Raw genomic sequence first — 20,997 nt, forward strand, 5'->3', positions numbered from 1 at the left:
GTTCTGGGAATCCAAAGGTAAAACAAAATAGAGTCCTTGCCTTCACAGTAAATATATTTTGCTTGGGAGATAGAGATGATAATTATACAAAAACACATAATATATGCATATAGACATATATATATACAAAGTGTGATTGTGTGTATATATTATATATCCCTTTTTATATAAACCCACATGAATATTTATATATATTTATATACATATATACATAGAAATGTATTTAATGTATGTGTGCAGATAGATATATATATGTCTATATATACACATACAGAGAAAGGAGGTGGGAGAGAGCACTCATGGGATCACAAGAATATTTCTCATAGGAGGTGGAACTTGACGTGAACCTTGAAGGAAGACAAGGGCTCTAAAAGACAGAGATAAAAATGGAAGCCATTATTAAGAGCATGAGGGTCAACCTGTGCAAAATCAGTAAGATAACAGGAGAAATGACAAATTCAGAGGACAAAACATAGGCCAGTTTGGATTATATAGTATGAGGGTTTATGCAATAAGCCTACAAAGATCGAATGGAGTCAGATGGTCAAGGAATTTAAATGCCAATGTAAGGAAGTTGTATTTTATGCTAGAAGCAATAGGGAGACTTTAAGATCTCTTGATGAAGGGGAATCATATGGCTAGATTTGTGCCTTAGAAGGGCTATATGGGGGTCTATGTTGAAGACAGAGAGATATAGGAACAAACTAGAAGCAGAGAGTCCTATAAGGACTATGAAATAGTCCAGGTGAGAGGTGATAAGGGTTTGAACCTATTGATGGCCATGAAAGCAGAGGGAACTGAATAGATATGAAATATATTTTGGAGGTAAAAATAGCAAAACATTGAAATTGACTGGATGTGGAGGATAAGGAAAGGAAAAAATCCAAGGATGACTCTGGGATTATGACCCTTGGTACCTTGAAGAATGCTAGTACTATCAATAGAAACAGGGAAGTCAAGAGGATGGTTAAATATAAAAGGAAAGATAATGAGTTCTGTTTCAAATATGTTGAGTCTGGGTTGCCTACAGGACATTGCTTTTGAAATGTTCCATAGGGAATGAGTGGACAATGATGGACAAGAGCCCAAAAGAATGACTGGTGATAGATATATAAATATAGGAATCATCTGCATTTAGATAATAATTGAATTGATGTTATCTGATGAGATCACTGAGAGAAGGTATGGAGAGAAAAGGGAAGAGGACCCAGAATAAAACCATGAGAAAATTCCAGCCTTAGGTGGTGGTGTGACTCATGATCTAGCTAAGAATTGGTTAGACAGTTGAGAAGGGAGGAGAGAGTAATCATAAAGAAACACAGATTAATAATACCAGATAAGGATACAAGACCTATGTGAACTAAATAAAGGCCAATGAGCTTAGCAATGAAGGGATCACTGGTTACCATTGAAGAACCAGTTTATTTTAGTAGGAAAGTATGAAACTAGACTGCAAAGGGATGAGAAATAGGTAAGACCAAGAAAGTGGAGAGAACTTGTATAGAAGTATTTTCCTCCTAAGAGTTTGACTGGGGAAAATAAGAAACACATATGAAAAGACATAGAGAAAAGCTTTGTTTTGTTGTTGTCTTTAAAGCATTGTGAAGATTTGGGTAAATTTTTGCCATCTGGTAATCTGCCAACAAATACAGAGAAATTGAAATGTATAGAGAGCAATGGGATGTTCAAAAAACAAGCTCTTGGGGGAGATAGGAAGGGATAGGATTAAGGACACAAGTAGAATGGTTAGTCTTGGATAAAATTCAAGTCCTTGAACATTTTTCACTATATAATGATCCTTAGTTGTTTGAATATGATTAGACACCCACTTCAATGTATTTCCAGAAACACTGAAAATTTAATACTCAGCTCCAGTGAGCTAGTTTAAGCTTGCTCCAATATACCCTTGGCTACAAGCCATTTGCCTATAAGTAGAATAAGAAACACCTGAGACAAAATATTATGTATTCAATAGAGGATGGGAACCAACGTAAGGTAAAAAAAGGTAGTGGTGAATGGAAATGGTGCTGGTTTAACCTTCCTCTTCCTTCCTACAATCTCCTTATGATTTGTCAAATGCCTTTCTGTTGGAGGGCCATTGGATGGGAAAGTAACACATAAAAAAGTGCTTTGGAAAAAGAAAAGGAAATTAAAATATGTTAGAATCTAATTGAGGGGGCACCTGGGTAGCTCAGTGGATTGAGAACCAGGTCTAGAGACAGGAGGTCCTAGGTTCAAATCTGGCCTCAGACACTTCCCATCTGTGTGACCCTGGGCAAGTCACTTAACCCCCATTGCCTAGCCCTTACCACTCTTCTGCCTTGGAATCAAGGTTGATTCCAAGTCGAAAGGTAAGGGTTTTAATTTTTTAAAAATCTAATCAAAATGAGGTGTCCCCTTTATTGTGGCCAAAAAAAAAATGTGATGGATGGGAAACAACAAGGACTTTTGGCCACTTGCTGTTGTTGACTTTCTTCATTGAGATATGTATGGAAACTGTATACCAGTTCATTCACAGGATGAAATATCACCATAAAAGCTAGTTGCAAGAGAAAAAGTGAGAGACTATGGAAAAGGTTCATCCTCTGATACTGTGTGCCAATCATATTCTTATACAGAAAGGCAGAATTAGTTCTACTGTAGCCATTTCACCAAAAAGGAATTTAAAATGCCAAGGAATTATCATATACCTAGTTCTGTGAAAGATTTTTTTTAAGTACAAAATACAGTTCCTGTTTTCAAAGAACTTACCATCTAGGAATACATGGCATGGACACAAGAAGTAATTTGAGAAGAAAATCAAGAAATAGATGAAGTGTCTGTGAGAATTCAGTACCAAAATGCATTGTTCAAATTTAAAGAGAAACCAATAAATAGAGCAATTGATGAAGACCTCAGGATGCAGTTAATACCTGATCTGGGCTCTGAAGTCATGTTTGAGTCATGTTTGGGTGAAGGTCCAGAATGAAATAGAGAAGATAGAGTGGGTTTTGTTTTTCAGCCATGTTTGCCTCTTCATGATCCTGGGATCATACTGTCCATGGGGTTTTCTTGGCAAAGATACTGAAAGGGGGTTGCCTCTAAGTCTCTGCAGGTACATTTGAACTCAGTTCTTCCTGACTCCAAGCCTAGCACTTTATCCACTGAGACACCCAACTGCCTCCTAGGGGAGAAAGTAGAAGGAAGCTAGAGGCCCAGAGACTATGAAGTCATGTTCTGTTTGCCCCCTCCCTCATTCCTCTAGGCAACTCTTCTTTCTGGGAATTTTTCCACTGTTGGCTCTCAAGATCCTGTCAATGATTTTGAAAGAAAGGATGAGTTGTAAGCAGCCTAATAACTCAGACTGGGGACAGATCCATTTCCTCAGCTCCCTGTGGAATGCCCAGGACAAATTCAAGAACTCTGAAGAATAATGAATCTAGCAAAAGACATGTTTGTGTAGTGAAGGATCAGGCTTTTGTATGGTAAGATTTTTTAAATGACCGATGTGCAGTCACCACTAAATAGAGTTTCTTGAAGCATAAACTGAGTATTTGATCTACTTGTGTGAGAGCTACAAGTCCATTTGAGATAGTTCTCTGGAACATAATAATTATGGATTTCCATACAACCACCCCCACCCCCATCCCAGGAAAAACAAACAAAAAAAGAAAACAGTTGATATATATCTTTAATAGACAATAGCTTGACCTTTTTCAGTTCCAGTGAGGGGTTCCTGGCACTTAGTTGTTGAATACACTGGATTGATTTGATTTGGGATGACTAAAGCCTAGTGTTCTCCCATAATATAAAGTGCTCTTGGGTAACCTAACCTCCCCAACTCTCACATCCCTTGCCATCTCCAGGGGAGCACTCAGTGATTCAGAGAGGCTGAACAAAAAGGCCAATCCATTCTGGTATTTATTTAATGGGAATGGAGATTAGGGTACAAACTAGAAATCATTTCACATATGCATCCCTCTGCAATCCTGAAATCTATAATCTTAGTTGCTCAGGCTCCAACCAAACTCAGTATCATTCTCATCTGACTCCTCTAGCTCCATGCTAAATATCAAATAACAGATATGTCTCTCAAGTATTCAGCATCACTTTTTCTAGTTTGCTTATTCTTTAGACTTTTGTTTTTGAAAATTTTATTTAATTAGGCAATTTAGAGTATTTTTCCTTGGTTATAAGAATCATGTTCTTTCCCTCCCTTTGCCCTACACTCTCCCATAGCCAACATGCAATTCCACTGGGTATTATATGTATCATTGATCAAAGCCTATTTCCATGTTGTTGATGTTTGCACTAGGATAATCATTTAGAGTCTGAATCCCCAACCATATCCCCATCCACCCATGTAATCAAGCAGTTGTTTTTCTTCTGTGTTTCTACTTGTACAGTTTTTCCTCTTAATGTGGATAGTGTTCTTTCTTGTAAATCCCTCCAAATTGTCCTGTATCATTGATACTAATGGAGAAGTTCATTATATTCAATTGTACCACAGTGTATCAGTTTCTGTGTACAATGTTCTCGTGGTTCTGCTCCTCTCACTCTGCATCAATTCCTGGAAGTTGTTCCAGTTCCCATGGAATTCCTCCAGTTCATTATTTCTTTGGTCACAATAGTATTCCATCACCAACAGATACCACAATTTGTTCAGCCATTCCCCAATTGAAGGGCATCCCCTCTTTTTCCAATTTTTGGCCACCACAAAGAGTTTAGCAACAAATATTCGTATACAAGTCTAGTTCCTTATTATCTCTTTGGGGTATAAACCCAACAGTGATATGGCTGGATCAAAGGGCAGACAGTCTTTTAGTTCCCTTTGGGCATAGTTCCAAATTGCCCTCTAGAGTGTGTGGATCAATTCACAACTCCAGCAGCAATGCATTAATGTCCCAATTTTGCCACATCCCCATATCAAGGGAAATAATGGAAAAAAAATGTGAAAGAAGGTGGCCTAGCAGTACCAGATCTCAAACTATACTATAAAACAGTGGTCATCAAAACAATATGGTACTGGCTAAGAGACAGAAAGGAGCATCAGTGGAATAGACTTGGGGTAAGTGACCTCAGCAAGACAGTCTATGATAAACCCAAAGATCTCATCTTTTGGTACAAAAATCCACTATTTGACAAAAACTGCTTGGAAAATTGGAAGACAGTATGGAAGAGATAAGGTTTGGATCAACATCTCAAACCCTACAGAAGATAAACTCAGAATGGGTGAATGACTTGAATATAAAAAAGGAAACTCTAAGTAAATTAGGTGAACACCAAATAGTATACTTGTCAGATTTTGGGGAAAGGAAAGATTTTAAGACCAAGCAAGAGTTTGAAAAAATTACAAAATGTAAAATAAATAATTTTTATTACATTAAATTAAAAAGATTTTGTATAAACAAAACCAATGCAACCAAAATTAGAAGGGAAGCAACAAATTGGGAAAAAATCTTCATAACAAAAACCTCTGACAAAAGGCTAATTGCTCAAATTTATAAAGAGCTAAATCAATTGTACAAAAAAAATCAAGCCATTCCCCAATTGATAAATGGGTAAAAGACATGAATAAGCAATATTCAGATAAAGAAATCAAAACTATTAATAACCATATGAAAAAGTGTTCTAAATCCCCTATAATCAGATAAATGCAAATCAAAACAACTCTGAGGTACCACCTCACACATAGCAGATTGGCTAATATGACAGCAAAGGAAATATTCTTTAGTCTTAAAGAAATATACAGGTAGAACATACCCTGATATCTGTCACTGAATCTCCTTTGAGCCTACTGTGCTTACAGCTCCCTGTATAGTTTTTCAGACCATCAAATATCATATAGGTGTTCTACTGATTTCTTCATGCTCTGAGTTGCACATACTGAATTCTCTTATATGAGTTAAAGTAGATGGTTATTGAATCTATTTTAACTCTGAAATTATATAATTCTGTATAAAGAGGCAAAGGGATTCCACCAATGATAAGTAATTCATAACAAATAATTGATAATGTTTGCCATCTATCTCCTACCTGCTTCTTTAGAGAGGTAAAGAATTATGGATTTGGGACATTGTATATTTGAACAGTTGAGTAATTTACTTGGTTAAGCCTTGTGATGTGATTTGTTCACACCAAGAGAAAATCAAATTGTTACCATAGTAGGCCATGATGTGTTGAAAATATAAACTGTTAATTAAATATTTTTCAACCCAAAGGATTTTAACAGGTACTCTTAATATCTGAGCAATATCTAGAAGACAGACTTCCAGTTATCCCAGCCCCAATCTGAAGTAATTTCACCTTGACAATTACTATTTGACATAGATTTGAGCTTATCAAAAGCTTACCAAAATGACTGAAATCAAGAGAATGAGGTCACAGTAATACTGAGGAGATTCAATCATATTCAGTCCTTAGTAGCTAATTCAGTAGAACAACTGCTTCCCTTTGGGCCCTCCTCAACTTAAAAAAGGAAAATAAAAACAGAATTTTATTGAGCAGGATCTGTATAAGAACCCCTTTTTGACATATACTCAAATATACCCTATCTTGATCATTGAAGAAATTTGTTTGCTCAATTGAAACATCATTGGTAGGAGGCAAAAATGAAGAAATTATAATTGCAATTGGAACCAAATGGTCTGATGCCTTCTGGTTAATAATCTCCCAAAAGTCCTGAGAATAAATTCTCCCATAAATCATTCAAGGTTATGTTTCCTGGTTGCCTGAATACAGATACCATCTTGATTATCATCCCTTTGACAACCCATGTTACTTGACTTAAATATCTATTCCAAATACATTAGTATTTATTATTTTAGTGGCTTCCCTCCTATATTTCTTTTCCACCATAAGTACACATTGGATAACAGGGTTATACTCTGAATCTACTCCAGAAAGCATCTGAAGTCCCTGAATCAGTTCACTATTTGTCCCTCTCTTTTCCCTGTTTGAAGTTCCAATTCAGACTTCAGAGTAATAATGGCAGGAAAAATAATCCTTTCTTTTTTACCCTAAGATTTCTCATCACAAAAAAAAAAGCCTTCTAAACTGAAAATTCCTTCCTCATTGCCCAAAAGTTGAGTGGGAAGTCTCCATTTGAAAGTTTTCCATTTTTAAAGCAATATATGAGTACCAGAATATAAACAAAGGGCCCTAAAAGCCATGAAATTTCCTCTTCATGGCCTTTCATGGATCCATTCATGAATCCTTAGCTCTCCAAAATATATAAGCTCAGGATTCTTTTGCCACCGACCTATGCTATCCTCATGTTCCTGAACCCACGGTTGACTTCTCTGTGTCTCATACTGATTAACACTTAAATGAACAGAAAGAATGTTTACTGAGGTCACAGCTGCAAGAACCAAGTGCTTGATATATAGCACCTAACACAAACTAAGTGCTAAATACATTTACATTCATTTATTGCATAAGTTTTATAATAGTTAAAAATTTGGTTTGACAAAAATAATGAAAAATTTCTGAGGTCACCTTTTATAAAAGTTAAACTATCAGTTAGCAGGTTGTTAGTAGCTTTATTTACAGCTAGGTAGAGATATTAAAGTGGGAAATATAGAAAGGAGGTAGAAAATATTACCTAGCTAAAAATACCCTAAGTCCTAATCCTAGTGCCTCCAGACCACAAATGTGAATCCCAATATGAATCTCATGAGAATCCAAAGTCTGGATCAGCAAGTTGAAATCCAAAGAGCCAAAGATGCTGGGGAAAAAACAATGCAAAAATCTTTCAGGGCACACAAGAACAAGACCACCAAGAATCCACCAGAGCTCATGCTCTGCCAAGAATGAAGAGCCAAGAATGAAGCATTCAAAGAATCCATCCAAGAATGAAGAGCCCCAATCTCTCTCAGGCTCCTGCTTATGTACAGTCTGTTTGTTTTTTTCCACCCATCAGCTCTCCTCTCACATCTCAGGAATCAATCACAGCCTTTCAATTTGCCTAGCACTGCCAAGGGTGAATGGATGGGGACAGTGCTTGTAGCCTTTTAGCAAAAGAACTTTCTTTGTTTTTTAGTGACTTACTAAGTGTTAAGTAGGGGTACTTTAAGTTCTTTATTGATTCACTTAAAATGTACAAAGGGAACAAAAATCCCCTTTCATAGTTTGTATAAGTAGAAAGTGGCAGAATTGAGACCTGAGCCTATATCTCCTCTAACTTTGAATCTAGAATTCTTCCCAATAAATTGCTCTGGTCCTCTAACAGACAAGACAATTTTTTAAAATAACTTTTCACTAGAGAAAATAAAAAGAAAATTGAACAGGACAAAATTAAATAATTATTGCCAAGGGAAGAAGGAAGAAATATAATAAAAGTGTAAGATAAATGTAGTAGGACTCTAATTAACTTTGAAATGTAAACTAATTCACTGTAACCTTGGGATCAAGAAGAAGATAGTGGAGTTCATAATCTAAAATGAATCCTTTAGGAATATTAAAGGTAATTGTGCTCTGAGAATTAGCAAATCTGTATCCTGGTCATGGCCCTACTATGCCCTAGTTATGTGATCTTGTGAAAATCACTTAGATAGCCTAGGCTTCAGTTTCCTCATCCACAAAATGAAGTGGAGAAAGACATGGCAAACCAGTCCAGTATCTTTGTCAAGAAAACCCCAAATGGGGTCAAAAAGGGTCAGATGGGACTGAAAAAACTGAGAACAGACAGAGATGATGGAGTGTCTTACCCAAGGAAGAATCAAGAAGACCAGCCCTACTGAGTCACAGAATAGGTGGAGGGGAATAAGGAGGACAACAAAGATAGAAAGTCAGATTATGAAGGGCTTTTAAAGAAAAACAGGGTTTTGTATTTGTACTGGAGGTATTTGAGTGCCACCAGAGTTTAACTGAATGTTGTGGGTGTTTAATAGCATCAGTCCTATATTTTAGAAAGATGAATTTGACCACTGTTATGTTGAATTTTGATCTTGTAAACTAAATATTGAGTTTGTGTTTTAGTTTCAAGAATTTCAGTTTTTCTCCCTTAGTAAATGGTTCACACAACAAAATAAACAGCAATATTTTTTTTTTGTAAATAGTCCTTTCAAGCCAAACTTTTTCTCCACCAATGTGACCCTAGGTAAGACTCTTAGAAATTTAAAATCTTCATCTGAAAATTATAGAAATTAGCAGTTACTTGAATTATCACATAGATTCATGCAAATAGCAAATGAGATAATCTGTAGGATAGTGTGTAAAGAAAAATAGAAAACTATAAATTGTATAAAATTATGGTCATTGCAAATAGATATTGTTTTTATTAGAAAAGAAGAAATGGAGGCAGGGAAGAAAAGAAAGAATGGGAGCAGAGATTGTTTTTAAAAGTTTTAAAAGTTTTTTGAATTTCATATGTCCTAATAGACATATATAATTTTATGAATGGCACTAAATATTAATCAGTATAAGTATATTGATTTTAAAAGCAAAAATCTAAAAAAGCTCTTATGTCTGAAAAATGAGTTGTGCAAAACAGCACCTAGTTTAGAAAGGATTCTGAAGTGAAATGCTTTTGAGTCATGAAAAGTAATAATATTAATGATTGAAAATGTCATAATCAAGTTCTCTGTTATTCTGTTTCTTACATGCAGAGGGGGAAGGGAGGCATTGAATAATGAGAAAATGATCTAGCCTATTTCTAGATAAAAAGAAAATGTTGGCACCTAAACTGTATTTGGTCCGCATTTGCAAGGTATAAATGTCTCCTTTATATAGATGCTTATCCCATTGAAATGTGGGGCTTGTGATAAATTCAATGTTGTCAATGATTCTTGCAGTCATCCCTTATTACTGAAGGCATCTATTGGCCATTTGGGGTGGGGAAGATCCTAGGATTGCTTGTTATAGACTTCCTGTCTGATTTGTCTGGGCTCCATTAATGGGAAGAGAGCTCAAGAGGCACCAATCAGCCTGGCAAATTGAGCTCCAAACTACATTGGAAAGGGGAAGGCATGTGTCAGAATGGCCTAATCTCATTATTTTTGGAACACCTTGGGAGGGAGCAGCTGCAGGAATAGCTTTGGCTGGAGAGCTGAGTGAAGAATGTCAGTGGAGAGCTTTCGGATTTAAGACATGCTGCATTGATTTGCCCTTGATATAGAGTTGACATGCCCAACTGAGGGAAAAGGGAAAAAATTGAGATCAGTATCATTCTACGAAAAGAAAAAGAATGAAAAGAAACACGCATATGTAAAAAAAATTTCATCTTGTTTGCCTCAGGTTTTAAAAACTATAATAAAACAGAATTACAGGACTTACTAAAGGTGCTAAAACAAATAATGATAGATAGATAGATAGATAGATAAATAGATAGAAAGACAGATAGATATGATGAATGCAAACACATTAGTGTTTGCATTTTGTCCTGTGAGTCCAGAAGATGGATGAAGCTTTTAACATATTCAGTGCTTCAGCTGCTTTCTGACAGTCATTAGAGATTTCCAAATGTACATTAAACTATCAGGATGAATTCGAGTTCCCAAGACACCTTACTTTGACTCTACTGGTATGCAATTCAAAGAAGGCAAGGTTCAATATATTTGGTTCTCTTAAAGGGAAAACTGCACAAGAAATACATAGTTGGGCTTCAGGAGTTGCTTTAGGTTTTGGTATGCAACTTTGGAAAAGTTCCCATTTTTGCCTTCTGCATTATTTGCTTTGATATTCCATGTATTTAGTTCTAAGAGTGGGAAATGGCTCAAAAATAATCTAATCCAACCCTCTGCCTCCAAGTGGATCTAAAACAATAAAAAACTAAACTAAAAACAACAAAATAAATAAAATAATCATCCCCAAAAAAAGAACAGCCATGTGAGACAGATGTCTTTCTATTCTATTTTTGAAGTTCTGCAATCTGCAATTCCTCTAGTTCACAGATTATGAATGACAGCATTATGTTTGCTTCTCCATCTACCTTATCAAGACCCAAGAATCATGAGATAATTTTAGCGGTGCACTTTCACCTGTCAGAAAGAGTGTCAGTCGTTTTTTTCCCAATAGGCAGAGTTTTTTTGCTGAAATCAAAGACGTTACCCCCAATACTAGAAATACAGTCCCCAATACTAGAAAAGTGTTATTATGCCTCCTAGGTAAAACTTTAAGAATAGCAAGTAATACACTTTATCTCTAAGTGTAACAAAAGCAAACAAGTAGATTTTTTGTACTTTGAAGTGACTCTAAAAGTTAGCAAGTGATTCAAGAAAGGGGTTTGAGACCCTTCTTAATTAAGCTCTAAGAGCTTAAATATACCATCAATCCAAAAGACTTCTCCACTGCCCTTATTTCACTTACTCCAGTCACTAAAGGGAATTAGATAAAAATGACCTTCCTCACAACACTTGAGGCTATTATAGAATCAATCAATCAATCAATCAGCAATTTTGTTTTTTATTAAACCTCTAATTTATGCTAGATTCTAGACTAAAGGAGATACAAGGGTCTGGAATAATCTTCAACTAAATCATATTCCAATGAGGTAACAATATATACTTACATAATAATAAACCATACTGGAGCACTCTCAGTTTCCCTTCTCAGTTCTGGTCAACATTTGGATTCTATTTAAAGAAATATAATCAGAAAGGAATGCAAAGTCATTTAGAGAGAGAGAGAGAAGAAAGGAATCAGTAAAGGCTTCTAGATAGAAGGGTTGTGATGTAGAAAAGGAATTAAATTTGCTCTGTTTACTTCTCAGGGTAGAACCAGCAGCAAAATGGGTGGAAATTGAAGAAGTAAATTGAGGTCCAAAATAAGAAAAAAAAACATTTTAATAATTAAAACTATCAGAGTGGAATGACTGCCTCTAGACATAGCTGCCCCCACAATCCCCCCATCTATAAAGACAGGTTGGTTAAAACCCTGGAAGGTATGTTTTGGAGGATAGTCTTGTTTAGGCATGAGTAGGATACAATTGTCTCTGAGTTCCTTTGCAAGTGTTAAATCTTGTAAATCTATAAATTTTCTATCATTTAATAATAACAAGTAGCATTTAATTAGAGCTTTTTAAAAACAGAATGGATTATTTTCAAAATCATGAATTCCTTGGCACTGGAAATCTTCAAGTAATAGCTAACCTAATACTTGGCACTTCTTCCTTAACTTAACTTGGCTGAACAATTTTCAGGAGCATCACAGGGATCCTTTTGTTGGATGGCTTAAATCAGATGTTTTAAGTTTTTCCAACTTCAAAATTATATAAGAAGCATAATTATTTTTAATATATTTTATAAATAACCTTTTTTTGGAATGGTCATAGTTTGACCTGATTTGAATATATCTGACTTGCCTAACTGATTTATATAATGTTTTTTTTTCCTCTTATTTGAAAGATATCTCACATTCCTGGTTGTTTCAAAATCTGGATGATTTTTTGAATGAATCCTAATTGTGTCATCATGGACCATAGAATATGGATATATGGTTTAATTAAAGTAGATTTTATTAATGTACTGTGTCATTTTTGGATCACAACTCTTTGCTACAGTAGGGTTTGTCATCTGCAGGGAAGAAAAAATTATTATTTTGGAAGGTACTGAGCTGCACTTCAGTGTTCGACTCAGTTGGGTGGAGTGGAGTTTGGCTTGATTATGATGAACTGGCTACTAATAATACCTTCTTTTTGCACAATGTACTGTATCACTTTCTCTTTAAAGTATATTTATTATTAATTACATATACACATATATGTATATGTGTTATATATTCCACATATATCCTATTGACAAGCATTTTGTTATTAATCTGTTGTTTTCACTAGCACCCAGATAACAAAAATTTAAAACCCTAAAAAATAAAACCTCGGTCCTTGGCTAGATAGAACCACAACATAAATTTACAAATTACCCATGTCCAAAAATATGTTTCTACATTTTAAGTTCATGACTTCCCTGTCAGAGAGTGTCCAACGTGGTTCATTTAGATGCTTTTGGATTTATTTATCATTGTGTTCACCAAAGTTCTAATTATTTCAAAAGTTGCTTACTCTCTATAAGGTATATATATAATTTTCCTGATTCTAAATACTTTTTTTGCATCAGTTCATAAAGGGCTTCTAGATTCCTTTAACTATATATTTCCTCATTTCTTTTTTTTTAAAATATATTTTATTTGATCATTTCCAAGCATTATTCGTTAAAGACATAGATCATTTTCTTTTCCTCCCCCCCCCCCCACTCCCCATAGCCGACGCGTAAGTCCACTGGGCATTAGATGTTTTCTTGATTTGAACCCATTGCTTTGTTGATAGTATTTGCATTAGAGTGTTCATTTAGAGTCTCTCCTCTGTCACGTCCCCTCAACCTCTGTATTCAGGCAGTTGCTTTTTCTCGGTGTTTCCACTCCCATAGTTTATCCTTTGCTTATGAATGGTGTTTTTTTCTCCTGGATCCCTGCAAATTGTTCAGGGACATTACACCACCACCAATGGAGAAGTCCATTACGTTCGATGATACCACAGTGTGTTTGTCTCTGTGTACAATGTTCTCCTGGTTCTGCTCCTCTCGCTCTGCATCACTTCCTGGAGGTTGTTCCAGTCTCCATGGAACTTCTCCACTTTATTATTCCTTTTAGCACAATAGTACTCCATCACCAACATATACCACAGTTTGTTCAGCCATTCCCCAATTGATGGGCATCCCCTCATTTTCCAGTTTTGGGCCACCACAAAGAGCGCAGCTATGAATATTTTTGTACAAGTCTTTGTGTCCATTATCTCTTTGGGGTACAGACCCAGCAGTGCTATGGCTGGGTCAAAGGGTAGATATTCTTTTAGCACCCTTTGGGCATAGTTCCAAATTGCCCTCCAGAATGGTTGGATCAGTTCACAGCTCCACCAGCAATGAATTAATGTCCCTATTTTGCCACATCCCCTCCAGCATTCATTACTTTCCTTTGCTGTTATGTTAGCCAATCTGCTAGGTGTGAGGTGATACCTCAGAGTTGTTTTGATTTGCATCTCTCTGATTATAAGAGATGTAGAACACTTCTTCATGTGCTTGTTAATAGTTTTGATTTCTTTATCTGAGAACTGCCTATCCATTTCCCTTGCCCATTTATCAATTGGAAAATGGCTTGATTTTTTGTACAATTGATTTAGTTCTTTATAAATATGAGTAATTAAACCTTTGTCAGAGGTTTCTATGAAGATTTTTTCCCAATTTGTTGTTTCCCTTCTGATTTTAGTTATATTGGTTTTGTTTGTACAAAAGCTTTTTAGTTTGATGTAGTCAAAATTATTTATTTTACATTTTGTGATTCTTTCTATATCTTGCTTGGTTTTAAAGCCTTTCCCCTCCCAAAGGTCTGACATGTATACTATTCTGTGTTTACCCAATTTACTTATGGTTTCCTTCTTTATGTTTAAGTCACTCACCCATTTTGAATTTATCTTGGTGTAGGGTGTGAGGTGTTGATCTATTCCTAGTCTCTCCCACACTGTCTTCCAATTTTCCCAGCAGTTTTTATCGAATAGTGGATTTTTGTCCCAAAAGCTGGGATCTTTGGGTTTATCGTATACTGTTATTTCCTCATTTCTTATGGCACGATAATAGTCCATTACACTCATAAATCACACTTTAATTAAGCATTCATTCCCCAAGAAGATATTCTCTCGTAGTTTTCAGTTTTGAGCTACAATGAAAAGAATTACCACATAAAGTTATATATGTATTTTTACATAGAAATATTTCCCCCTTTTTCTTTGATTTCTCTTCAGTATAAAGCTTATAGCGGTAGAACTCAGTCAAAGGTTGTGCACAGTTGAGTGACTGGGCATAGCTCAAAATTGCTCTCAAGTAGGTCTAGACCAACTTCACAGCCCAAAAGAATTCACCAATGGGCTTGTTTTGCTGTAGTCCCTCTAAAATGTTGTTATTTTTCTTTACTTTCATTTTTACTAGTCTGAAGTTAAGGAGGATCCTCAAAGTCACTTTAATTTGCATTTATTTCATTATAATTTAAAGAATTTAAAATATTTTACATCATTTTAAAAAGTGATTTCACATATATGATCTTACCTGATCTTCACCACAACTGCTCTAGTTTCAGGTCTTTGTTATCACCTTCATTTTACAGTCACCAACTGTATAAAGCCCCAAAAGGCTCATAAACAGATTAGGGAATTGGTAATGAACTTGCAGGCACAACAGATCTGAGAGATCATCTACTAAATCAAAGAAGGATTGGGATCTTCATTGACGAAGGGAGTAGCCAGCCCAGCAAAATCACAATTCTTTGAAATGATGAAGTGCAGGCAAGATGGACAGATTTTAAAGCATACCTTCCACCTTTTGATTGAATGGTAATAGCCTTGAGATAGAGAATGAGGGAGGAATGTATCATTCTTACTTTGCTGAGCTACATATATTTGTTACAAGAGAAGACTTCTGGCAAGGGGTGGTAATTAGTTGTATGCTGAAAGATATGAGAAAAGAACATCAAGAAAAGCTTTATTTTTAAATGCATGAAAGAAAGAATATGCAAAAGGACACAGACATTTATTTGGCAGATTTTTAAAAAACAAAATATTCATAACAGTTATAGCTTCTTATACAATTCTTCCTGGGGGTTGAAATGTTGAAATATTTGTGTTTGTGACAATTAATTGTGTGCATATATGTACATATATTTAATGCACATTAAATATATATCTCTATATTTTAATATAGAGTCCACTCAGGAGCAGAGGCATAGTAACTTGCTCAAAGTTTGAGTGGAGTTCTGAGGCTGATAAAATAAGTGATTTGTGCCTAGAACTTTTAACTCTCAAGTACACTGCTCTAGTCATGATTGTATAGTAGTCCGTATGATGAATGGAAGTTGCTGGGAAATTTCCCATAACAAATGTAAGACTTTGCAAAGTAGATCACTAAAAGGACTATGGAGTCTACTACTTTGCAAAGTCTACCATTCCAAAGTAGATCATTGGAAGGACTCCATAGTAAAGGCAAGTAGACAGGCAGATTGTACCCATTGACTAATGAAAGAATAATAGTTTGGTGCTATAAAAGTCAGAACCAGATCTGGGGAAACCAGAGAAAGATATTTCTAGAGAATGAAGCTGTGGGGAAAGGAGAAAAGAAAAAAGGAAGGAACATTTATTTAGTGCCTATTATGTTCCAGGCAGTCTGCTACGTGTTCTCCAAATATTATCCGATTTGATCCTTACAACAATCCTGAAAAGTAGATGCTATTTCAATGATAAGGAAATGGAGATAGATATAACCTGATTTTCCCAAGGTCACACAGACTCTATTTGAACTTGGGTCTTCCTGAAGCCAAGTCCAGAAGGGGTTATCAGATTAATTGTACCAGAAGGAACCACTACAGAAAGCTGTCCCCATTATTAGAGGACAGAAAACCCTGCAGTACTCAGACTGTGATCTCCATCTATATCATGGTATGAACCCTTTCAAATAAGGCTGCTGACCATTTTCCAAATTAGTTGGGAGGTGAAAACAAGTTTCTTCTCAATGTCTGTCTGTGTTCAACAAATATCTGACTTCTCAGTAGAAAATAAATTTGCATTTCTATATAAAAACAACTTGACATTTTTCAGTAATACTTTTTAATGAGCATTGCTCTGAGCTATAATATAATGAAATTTGCTTAAAAGTAGAACAGGCTGGTGATGCTTGGCAGAACAAAGAGGCATATGGTAAAACAGTTGTGATTTATTGGCAAGGGTTTTCCTTTTTTGGAAAGCTAGAGGTTTTCAGCATGCTGGACTGCATCTTAATATTCAGTACTGAAAAGGAACCACAGCAAAAACAGAATACTTAGATAACTTCAACCCAGAACATGTGTGTGCCTATGTATATATTTGACAAGCAGTTCCTTCTGAATCTATGGTTGTGAGTCCAAGCTGTTTTTACATATGTAATTCAATTTAGCAAACATTTGTTAAATGTAGACCACATTCAAGGCACTATGTTAGGCACTGGAGATAAAAGATGTCTCTGTCCATAATCCATCAGCCAAAAAATATTTATTAAGCACACACATGGTGTCAGACACCATGCTTGATTATGGAAATGAAAAGACAAAAAAACAAACAAACAAACAAATGGTATAGATCCTGCCTTCAAGGAACTTAGATTATATATCAAGGGAGATGGTTTTACATAGTATTTACATATAGGTAAATAAATTTTGGAGCAGTCATAGTAATGAACTGTTTCATACCATGACAAAAATTTATTTGTAAAATATGAATTGGGGGAGGTATCAGGAAAGGTTTCTTATAGGAACTGGTATTTGAGTTCAGTCTTAACTAAAATATGGATTTCTGAGAGGCAAAGGTGTCAGCCTCGAAGATTGAAGATCATCTTTGGCATGAATTTTGTTTTGGAGAGGGAAGAAAAAGGAGTGTATTTCTTCACTGAACTTTGGGATTGTTGTTACTGAGTCATTTCAGTGATGCCTGACTCTTCATGACCCTATTTGTGGTTTTCTTTATTTTTTTAAACCATTGTCTTCTATCTCAGAATCAATAGTAACTATCATTTCCAAGGCAGAAGAGTAGTAAGGGCTAGGCAGTTGGAGTTCAGTGACTTTCCAGGTGTCATACAGCTAGGAAACATTTGAGGCCAAATTAGAATCCAAGACTTGGCTCTCTATCCACTGAATCAACTAAATGTCTTCCATTTATGGTTTTCTTAACAAGGATAGTGGAATAGTTTGCTATTTCCTTCTCCAGTTAATTTTACAGGTGAGGAAACTGAGGCAAAGAGGGTTAAGTACTTGCCTAGGGTCACACCATTAGCGGTTGAGACTGGGTTTGAACTCATGAAGCTGAGTTTTCCTTTTCTATGTCCAGTACTCTATTTACTGCACCATCTTGCTGCATTAGTGTATATAAGATGTTAATTTGGTGTGTTTTAATTCATGGATTTATGTTTAAAAGTAAACAATTTCATTAGTCATTAGTCATTAGTAAATGAGTTGTAGATGGGTCAAGGCAATGGTGTGTTAAGGTCATCTAAATAATTTAGATACGAGAACAATATGGCCTCCAAAATTTGCCCTAAATGTTGATCACCAAAATCTGATGACATTTTCTTTTCTTTGTGTTTCACGTGATCTCATTTAATTTTCATTCTTCTTATACTCCAAGAAATCTGAAATGAAGCACAATGTCTTGCTTGCCTATTTCCTTGTTTGGTATATTAATATTCTTAACTGGGGCATTTCCCCCTTTTATTATGTCATTCTTTTATTTCTCAATTAAACATGTACATTAATGCCTTTGGAAGTTTTTCCCCTTCACCATCATAAATTTATTGAAATGTAGAAAATGGTAAAATAATGAGCTGCTAAATGACTTGCTTTTTGTCTCACTAATTTAATTCTATGATAAATCTGATACAGATCACTTACAGGCAGAAACTGGGTAAATTCCATGTCCTCTTCTTTCCCAAACACACACACACACACACACACATACACACACACACACACACACACACACACACACACACACACGTCTGTCTATATATGGTATTGTGTAATAAATATCTTCTCTCTCTATGGCTCCTTCTCCTCCAACCTCTGCTCCAAAGCCTCATAAAGGTTATAAGAATCTCAGAAAATATGTACTTGCCTGTAATTGCAGTTTTTGTCCTGTTCGTTACCCTCACCCACCTCTCTCAGCCAGGCAATTATTGCTGAGAAATGAGAAGACAAAGGGATGGCTAAAATGATAGTGATAACCAAAATTCTAACAATAATGATTATAATGATTAAAATCATACTACGTCTTGTGAAACTGACTTGTAAATGGGCGATAGACTCCCTAATGGTTTGCTGCCAGGTTGCAAACTAAAAATCAAGATGGGCATATGAGATTCTGGTTAGTTAGTTAGTTCTTGGTAGATTGCTGTGAAAGTGGATGCCGTCATTTTCCTGTCTCCTTTTGTTTGGCATTAGCTACAGTGGTGAGACAGTGCAACAAGCTTATCAAAGCCCCGATGGATGAATGCGTCTCATTTGGTGTTGCTGTTATTCTACTCCATTCAGTATTCTTCACACGTCTGTCTGCCTCCCACTGGCTCCCTCCGCCTTTCTCCCCCTTCCCATTAATATATCTACTTGGTCATCTGTATTATAGAGTTTCTGCTCTGTTTTCTGTTTTCCCTTAGCTTAGCCATCTTGAAATCCCTCATATAACTGTCCATCCTTCGGATCATGTTATGAAGGGGAGAGAAAGAATCTTGAAGCGTACATCCCAAAATTAAAAGGAGGGGAAGAAGCATGAGACTAGTCAGGATAAGATTAAATTAACAATCGTCTTTTAATAATGCAGCTTCATAGATATTTTTATTTTTCCTCTAAAGGAGCAGAGTAAACAAACCATGTCAGTTATAATAAGATTCAGCTGAATAGTAATACAAAGAAGAACATGCCAAGTAAAGATGGTCTTTAAATTAGAATTAAATGCATCTAATTAACAACTATTACATTGCTTAATTCAGGGCAGTTTTTAAGTAACATGCAGCCATTTGTTCACATGTTTCAAGTGAATTGCAAAGTGATTGGAAATCACTAAATAATCATCAATGCTTCTTGTCTTCAAGACAGTTCAAGTATCCCTGCAATCCCTGGGCTCCCAGAGCCCCCCAGATACTGGAATAGAATAAAATGGATGCCTTGGAAATTCCAGATATTTGTTCAGTTTTGTAGAGCTGTTTTGTTTAATAAGCCTTTAGTTGAGCACACATAATAGGGAGAAATCTGCTCTGAAATTTAAATTAATGAAAGCTTTCTGAAGTGGGTTCCAAATAGAAAATTTCAGCTTCCTTTCCGAGCATGGGTGAGGATGGGGAATTCTGATTAGCCAGACAGTATAGATTGCTTCATGATTCATCTCTAGAAATCAACCATTTGAATTTCTATAGTTAGTATTGGGTTCTCTCCAGTAAGATTTTATGAATATCCACTTGGTATTTGGCAGAAATACAATGTTCGTTGTCCAGACATCATTTTTCTAAATAGGCACATGTTTATACATTAAATAATCACAGCACAGAATCAATTAAAGGTTTATTTCCATTGGCAGAGGTTTGTACTCCATGTTGGGTATTTACGACTTATGGATGGTAGGTATTGTGAACTGAAGTAGGAAAAGGAAGGATTATTGTAGGAGTCATGAAGAGGTAAAACAAGAGGCTGTCTCTTGAGAAATTGATGAGGACCTTACTGCCTTTTAGCCCATAGTTAACACACTTGCTGTTTATTTCCTTGGCTGTCTTCATGCAATACAGGGAGCAAATGGGAACCACAAGCCCTGCATGCATGGGGCCATATTTTGAAGTCAGGGAATGAACTGGCACAAACTGTATGATCTTATGCCCAGGGCAACCTTGTTCTGGAGTGCAGGGTTAGTTTGCTGAGGAATTTGGACCACAGATCCAATCCAGACCAGGAGGAGAGGAATGAGTCACTAAATGAATGGATGCTTGAAGATTATAAAGTGTAAATTCCCTAAATTCTGTTTTGCATGCAGTCTTTCTATCTCTAGCTTTTATCTTGCACAGTATCTGACACTTCATAGATAGACACTTAATAAATGTTTATTCATCAAATTGGATGCCTGCTGAGAAGCTCCAGTACCTGCTAAAGTCAGCTCACTAGTCCCCAAATAAACCAGACTCAATCCTTATTTTCATATTTCACACCTTTCCCAATTTAACCAACCAAATTCTTCCAAGCATTCAAGCTCCACCTCAGTTGCTATGTCCTTCAGGAAGCTTTAATTCCTGCCAAATTTGGTTTCTTCCATTGGTTCCAAGGCAGAAGAGTGGTAAGTGCTAGGCAATAGCAGTCAAATGACTTACCCAGAGTCAAAACACTGGAAAGTGTCTGAGGCCAGATTTGAACCAAAGACCTCCCATCTCTAAACCTGGCTCTCAGTCCACTGAACCTCTCAGCTGCCCCCCCATATTTCTTTTATTAAATAAAACTCAGATAGTAGTTATTGGGATTTGACATTTTTGCTTCTTTTGCTAC

The 20,997-nt window shown here is 35.9% G+C and overlaps 1 protein-coding gene across 44 annotated transcripts in view; it reads left to right on the top strand.

Moving 5' to 3' along the window:
• Nucleotides 1-20,997, top strand: part of NRXN1 (neurexin 1) — a 1,454,617-nt gene that overhangs the window by 348,487 nt on the left and 1,085,133 nt on the right. The gene's annotated exons all lie outside the window — the stretch shown is intronic.

The sequence above is a fragment of the Monodelphis domestica genome, chromosome 1 (genome assembly GCF_027887165.1).
Source record: "Monodelphis domestica isolate mMonDom1 chromosome 1, mMonDom1.pri, whole genome shotgun sequence".
In the NCBI taxonomy this organism is placed as follows: domain Eukaryota; kingdom Metazoa; phylum Chordata; class Mammalia; order Didelphimorphia; family Didelphidae; genus Monodelphis; species Monodelphis domestica.